General features: G+C 35.8%; 1 pseudogene; it reads left to right on the top strand.

Annotated features, from left to right (window-relative positions):
- Nucleotides 1-5,383: 5,383 nt before the first annotated feature.
- LOC120120713 lies at nucleotides 5,384-7,855 on the top strand (annotated as a pseudogene).
- Nucleotides 7,856-8,082: the final 227 nt, after the last annotated feature.

Raw genomic sequence — 8,082 nt, forward strand, 5'->3', positions numbered from 1 at the left:
ATTGTAAAGATGTATTTATGCTAAGTTATTTGTTAACTACATAACTTGAACTCTTAACATGAGATGTACTATAATATCATATATTATTAAACTAGTATAAAGTAAATTCAATATAAAAATGTTCAAGAGTACTCCATTTGTAGATAAAAATGTGCTTGCATCATCCCCCTTCTTTAGGGCGATTTTTCCTCAAATTGAAATCATTATGTCCTTGCATAGCTTCACGTTTCTTTACTAAAAGAAAGCATCCTTTGAATGTTTGTGTTCTTCCATAGGTACCTTTTCAAGATTAAGACCCTTGGTGAAGAGTTGTGTCTATAAATCCCAACCATCACCAATTTTCGTAGGAGACCATTCATTTTCCAGCAATGAACCATCATGTTGCTTCATAAAGAAGTTTGATTTCATGTTTTGTCCTTCTTCATTCTTCATTGGTGGTTTATCTTTGAGCCATGCTTATACACTCTTTTGCATATGCAATTGATCTTGTTGTACTTCTTTAGGCGTCAAAGGCACCAAGGTTACCTTGCGTCCTTCATGCATAAAGGTGTATTGATTGTGATAACAATCATGAATGACCCTTTTGTCATACTGTCATGGTCTACCAAGTAAAATGTAGCTAGCATGCATAGGGACAATGTCACAAAGCACCTCATCCTTGTACCTACCAACTGAAAAATGAATTAGAACCTGTCTGGTAACGTTTAACTCACCTCCTTCATTGAGCCATTGGAGTTTATATGGAGTGGGATGCTTTGATGTTGTCAAACCAAGTTTTTCAACCATAAAAGTGTTGGCTACGTTTGTGCAATTCCCTCCATCGATAATCATGGTGCAAACCTTGTTCTTGACATGGCACCTTGTATGGAAAATGTTATTTCTTTGAAGATCCTCTTGAGATGTTTGTGATCGTAGGCATCTTTTCAAAACAAGCATTTCTCCATGGTCTGCATTCTCTTCAGATTCTTCGTCTTGGTTTGCTTCAGGTTCTTCATCATAAATAGGTTCTTTAGAATCTGAGATATCATCTTCATTGCCAAGTACCATCATGGTATTTCGGTTGGGACATTGACCGCCAACATGTTCTTTCCCAAAACACTTGAAACATTTGATATCTCTGGACCTCTCGAAAGTATTGGTTTGCTTCTCTTTACCCTTGCTAGATTCGCCCACTTGTTTAGTCTTGGTTACTTCTATAGGATCCTTTGCTTGGACTGGAGTTGGCTTCCAGAAGGTATTAGGCTCTTGCTTCCATTTGGTGGCCGAATTTGGACTACTCCGATTGTAAGCTTTCCTCTTAAGTTGTCGTTCAATCTTCATGGCAATATGTACCATCTCTTCAATCTCTATATAATGTTGCAGTTCAACAAGGTTAGCAATATTAGGATTTAGGCCAGATAAAAACCTTGCCATGGTTTCTTCTCTGTCTTCATCAACATTGGCTCTAATCATGGCTATCTCCATCTCCTTGAAATAATCTTCAACGCTCTTGCTTCCTTGTTTAAGATTTTGTAGCTTATGATAAAGATATCGGTGATAGTGAGTAGGCACGAACCTTTTCCTCATAATGGCCTTCATTTTTTCCCACGTAGTGATGGGGCGTTCACCATTTCTTCTTCTTGAACTCACTAATTGATCCCACCAAACTAAGGCATAATCCACGAATTCCATAGCAGCAATCCCGACCTTCTTTTGCTCCGTATAGTTTTGACATTCAAAAATGTGTTCGATCTTGATTACCCAGTCAAGATAGGCTTCAGGATCAGTTCGTCATTGAAATGGAGGAATGGTTACCTTGATGTTGTTGAAGTTATCATTCTGATTTCGATGAACGTCTCTTCTTGCTACTGATGTTACTTCAGCCTCTTCTTCCTCAAATTCTTCTTTCATTCTGGGGTGTTTTAATATCTGGTTGCCCAAAGATGCTTCAAATTGATCCATATGATCATGCAAAGGCTCCAATTCTAATTTCAGCAATCTTGCCATTTCATGCATAATGGCTTAGGTTTACAAGTTAGGGGCTTCTCTTTCTGGGTTCGTCTTGGACTCCGAGACATGATTAGTGAAATAAGAAAAAAAAAGATGTGTAAAAGACCTTACCGGATAATACTCTCACAAAGCCTTACGAGTCACTCCAAGAAAACTTGAATGTCACTCAATCCGCTCGTGTTTGCAATCTACGACTTTAAAGGCTTTTACTTGTCCTCTTCTGATCTCACACACGCTCAAGCCTTTTTCCTCTCAATTCTCTTTATCCCAAGTTCTAGAGGACTTTACTCAAAATCGTATCAAGTAGATTTTACTTGTTGGGCATCGGCTACAAAAAGGTTAGTAGGAATGGAAAAACAAAATATAATGAAAATGGTGGCTTAGAAATAAAAAGAAGAGAATAAAGGTTTCTTACACAAAGTCACTTCACAACCTTCTATCACCACAATCAATTTAAAGGCTTACTTGAATGGTTTGGTAATGAGACTTGTTGTTGAGTGCTTCAACTTTTCTTTCTTTTCTTTTCTTTCTTTTTGTTTTCTTCTTTTGAGTTCTTGCACTTTTTCTTTGCTGAATTTTGATTTCTTTCACTTGCACTTTCACTTGCACCTTCACTTGCACTTTTTTTTTGTTTTTGTTTTTGTTGTTGTTGCACGTTGCTTCTTCCACCAAAGCACTGATTATCGCTTGATGTAAGGCTATCCAAGCTTCTTCAATGATGGAGAAGTTGGCAGCCTTGTTGTTTCCCGATCCAGGAGATACACCAAATGCTACACTTGAATCAATAAGTAATCTACACAAAATAAGAAAGAAATGATTAATTAAATGGATAATTAAGAAAGGAAATGGAAATGGAAATGGAAATGGAAAGAAATGAAATGGATAGAAATGCTATCAAATATAGGTTGCGGAAGTGTTGTTGAATTATCCTTCAAATATAAGAGAATACGACCTCCAATGGTGATGATGCATGTGATCTTTGATGATAGATGATGGATAATTCAATGATGAAGATATGTGAATGGAATGGTTTTGATTTAGGAGTGAATGGTGATGGAATATGGTGATGGTTGATAGTATCTTAAAGAAGACTCAAAGAAGAACCAATGTTAAAGAACAAAGACCCATACTTTATATTGCTTCGTTAAGGGGTGGTAGAAAGGACTTGGACCCACTATCTATATGGAGATAGGAACCACAAGTATCAAAGGGAAAGGGGATTGACGCCACAAGTAATGAATTACTTGATAAGTCGATAAACGTCACAAGGACTTAAGCAAAGAGAAATATCTTACTTTAATTGATAAGAAAGGTGTGTAACTAGCTAGCAAACAAGGGGTTGGTTGTGAATGAGCTTCCTAGCCGAGACCCTACAAGCTTCATAACAAAACATTCAGCTACATTCAACTACCATTGATATCACTTTTGGCAACTCAGCTTCAAATAGTCCAATAGCTGAGTTTAGCTAGCCTTGAGTTCCTCCAGCTGAGTTGAGCTTTCCTTAGTGTTCCACAAGTTGCCATGTACTTTGTGAGCTGTTTGTAAGCTGCTTATGATGTCCAAATAATTCACCAAGCTACCCCAACGTGTGTCATGCTCCAATGTACCTACATGTGCAAGGAAACAAGGTAATTCCATGGCATTGAGCTGATATGAGTTAAATACCTTGCTGTCATGCATGATTATGGTATTGTGAGCTATGTTTGCATATCTTGAGCTAAATATATCATCTCATAATATGTGTGAGCTAATGTATAAAGTCTAGGAGCTAATATGAATGCATATGAGCTAATAAAATGAATGATAGGTATGCTGCCATGATGTATATGTGATAATCATGCTTAATATGATTCTAAGACTATTCTAACATGCTAAGTTATTTGTTAACTACATAACTTGTATTCTTAACATGAGATGTATTATAATAGCATATATTATTAAACTAGTATAAAGTAAATTCAATATAAAAATGTTCAAGAGTACTCCCTTTATAGATGAAAATGTGCTTGCATCATTTTCACTCAAATTAAAATAAAGGGTAAATTACAAATTTGACAACTAAACTTTCATGTGATTCTTATTTTACTCACCGTACTTTTAAAACTTTCAATTTACTCACTGAACTTTATACATTGAACTTTTTTGACACTCTGCTATTAATTATTTAACGACATTATGACGTGGAAACTTATACCAAAACGACATAGTTTTGAATCTCTAAAACATTTTACTTAGACCAAAACGACGTAGTTTTGGTCTAAATAATTTTTTTCTTTTTTCCCTTCATTTCCCCTTTTCTCTCTTTATTTTTCTTCTTCATCCCTTTTCTCTCTTTCTTCTTATTTTTCATCCTCTATTTTCCATTTTCTTATTTCCATCCTCTCATTTCCATTTTCGCATCCTCTCATTTCCAATTTACGAATTGGGTTCTTTGCCATCGTTTTTATTAATTTTCTCCAGAATAGAAAAGGAAAACCATGGGCGAGGCTTGATACTAATAGGCCATGCCCTCTGGACGTTTTATGGGCACCTTATGATCTCCTGCAATCACCATTTACTTTGGATTCTTGATTGAATTTGAAACAAATGGGAAACACTCGTTAATTTGTTGTTGGATTTCAATTGGTTTAACTATACCAACTTTTATGGGCAACTGATTGTTTACCGAGAAAGTGACTTAATCATCAAGAAATGGTGGGACTGTAAAGATTTCTAGCTTATGATGGTGTTGAGTGAAGAGCTAGCAACGGGCTATTGTAGATTATCACATGTATATGATTTTGGATGTAAATTTGGGGGTTAGAGTTTGGTGGGAGGATTTGGAGTTAAGGTTTTTTCCTGATTAATTTTTATTTTATTAAATAGAAATCTTATGTGGCTGAGTTTTAGTATTAAAATAAGCCATGTCAATGAGCTATTACTGATATAACAACAGAGTGACAAAAAAATTTTAATGTATAAAGTTCAGTGAGCAAATTGAAAATTTTAAAAGTACGATAAGTAAAATAGAAATCGCACAAAAGTTCAATTATCAAATTTATAATTTACCCTAAAATAAATGATTTGTAACTATTCAATACAATCATTGCCATTTTCTACATCAACAAATACGACAATAATAATTCAAAAAATACATTAGAACGAATTAAATTTATGAGACCAATTTAACATTGAGGCATACTAGTCTAGGAACATGAGGAGGAATGAACCATTTTTTGCAATAAATATTTTGAACATGGGTGGAAGAGATCAAGCGACACGTGTAGATCAGAAACATTTAGAATGTAGAAGGAATCACACACAATAAATGCTCCCCGCCCTTTAAAAGCAAACCAAAGCTTTTCCCCGCCGATTAATTGGCCTTATCGCCGGGACCTAAGAATTCTCTAGCGATTTTAACCCTCTTCTATGTCGCTCTAAAATTTCCCCTCATTTCTCTCTCCTCTATTTATTCCTCAACACAATCCAGCGAGATAAATTGAAAACCCAAAAGAATCCAATAAAACAATTAAATAAAAATGGGTTAGCTTTATCGCTTATAGCTCAATTAAAATTAAAAACAGAAATCAAAAGGAACAAGAGAAAACCCTAGATTTTGGGGGGACCTAGGTTCATTTGCGTTATTCCTCCTATGAATTGGCGATAACGGAGGCGGTTTCATATCAGCAGCAAAATAGAAGATATGTACAGAGTAGAGAGAGCACCCGGTGGGTCCAAGGGAGAGGTGGGGTCGGTGGATCGGAAGCGGATCAACGAGTCGCTTGATAAGCAACGAGAACTATCGTCGCCGTCCACTTCGAGAGGGATCAATGGCAAGAATAAGTCATCACAGTCGTCCCAAATGGGGAAGCATCAGCCTGACCACTATCGTGATTCTCGCTCTGCGTCTCTACCTAAAGCAAACGCCTCGGGTTGTATAAACATAACCACATCTCCCTCTTTCAATGAATAATTTAGGATCTTTATTTGTAAAAATCTTGGCTTTTTATTTATGTTGTTTCATATTATATAATACGAGATATTGATTGGTGGTGGGTTCATCTTTAATTGATTTTGTCTAGGATTGTACATTACTATTTGTTTGAATAATTGTTGCTCAATATCTGCATTTATAGCTCAAACGAAGTGTAGGGATTGGAACTCAGTTTGTCTTAGCATTTCTACGTTTCCCTCAATTTTCAGTATCAAATGGAATCAAATCCTTATATGTTCTATAACCATTGCATGTATTCATCTTTCTGAAATTTTACTTCATAATTGTTCATCCATTGATTACCTATGAACCGTGTTTTCGAAGTTAGGGTTGTTACCTTTTTTATGTTTGGTCATTGGTGGCAATGCTTTATCCTGATACAATTTTGGATTGCATTTACTGTAGATGAATCTGAAACTGACAGTGAAGAGTCGAATGTTAGTGGTTCTGAAGGGGATGACACGTCTTGGATCTCTTGGTTTTGCAATCTACGCGGAAATGAATTCTTTTGCGAAGTTGATGATGACTACATACAAGATGATTTTAACCTTTATGGGCTAAGCAGCCAAGTTCCTTATTATGATTATGCACTTGATTTGATTTTGGATGTTGAATCTTATCACGGTAAGCTTTACAATCTGTTTCTTTTCATGTCAAGTTGTTTGGATGTTTGGAAGTCTGTTCCCTTTTGTTCTTGTGGATAACTTTCTATTTCATTTTCTTATGGCTTTATTATAATAATTGCTTTTAAATCTTGTTGTTGGTGAAATTTTGAAATTTTTACTAACATGGCAAGCCCTCTTCAGTTTCTTGCAATGAGTGATTTGTGTTTGGCTGACATATGATAGGAGATATGTTCACGGAGGAGCAAAATGAATTAGTTGAGTCTGCGGCAGAGATGCTTTATGGTCTGATTCATTCCCGATACATATTGGCAAGCAAAGGAATTGCTGCTATGGTGAGATGTGCACGGTGATATTCAATGTTGCAGTTTAATGTTTTTGTATGCATGATATCAATTGAGCAACTGATTACAACCATATATATATATATATATATATATATATATATATATATATATATATATGAATTTTTACAGCTAGATAAGTACAAGAACTATGATTTTGGAAGATGCCCTAGAGTTTACTGCTGTGGACAACCATGTCTTCCAGTTGGTCAATCAGACATTCCTCGGTCAAGCACGGTGAAAATATACTGCTATGGTGAGATGTGCACGGTGACATTCCTCGCTCCAAGTACCAAGGCAGTATCCTTTTGGCTGTTGAACTTATTTGCTACTTGTTGCAAGCATTTTGCAGGGGAAGATAGAATGCATGTTATGATATCCATCTATCGTAGTTCTTGCATTAGGATCTTAAGTTTCATCTCTCAGTCTCAGCATCTTGCGAACTTCCGAGGACCGACTTGTTTTATGACCAGCGAATAAGATTTCTTCTTCGTTGTTGTCGACGTCTTTATTATTATTATTTAAAAGAAATAAGTTACCTTGATTCTGTGTAGACACCGATGGAGCCTACTACGGGACAACATTTCCAAACCTGTTTTTGATGACATACCAGCACCTGAAGCCACAAAAAGCATCTCAAAGCTATGTTCCAAGAGTATTTGGGTTTAAGATCCACAAGCCATGATGCAAACCTGAGATTAACGCACCCTTTTACCCTTTTGGGCAATAGTTCTCAATCAGTTGTATTACCTTTTGCCTATGTTCCGTTTCTGAAGTAATGCTTTTGAATGATCGGTGTAGTTCCGGCAGTCTATCAGGTACTGAAAATCATGTTTTAGGTTCCTTTTCATATGTTTTTAAAGAATTATGATAAATTTCAATTGTTAATTTTCAATTTCTTTTATCAGAATTCTTTTTCGGTAGAGTGACCATTTAATTTCCTTTTAGGTAAACCCTCCATTTCATTTATTACTTGCAGGAAGAAATCAAATGCTGCATATGATTTCTAAGTTCAAACAGCAGCATCTAATGAATCCCCCAGCTTACAAGTTTTTCTTTGCGAAGCGCATTCTGGAAGTTTTGCCTTAAAATATGCCTAAAACAAGGAAAAATTTCAAGATTATATTTTAAATTTATAGTTAGGGGTGAGCGT

This window comes from Hibiscus syriacus, unplaced genomic scaffold (assembly GCF_006381635.1).
Source record: "Hibiscus syriacus cultivar Baekdansim isolate YM2019G1 unplaced genomic scaffold, ASM638163v2 tig00110346_pilon, whole genome shotgun sequence".
Lineage (NCBI taxonomy): Eukaryota > Viridiplantae > Streptophyta > Magnoliopsida > Malvales > Malvaceae > Hibiscus > Hibiscus syriacus.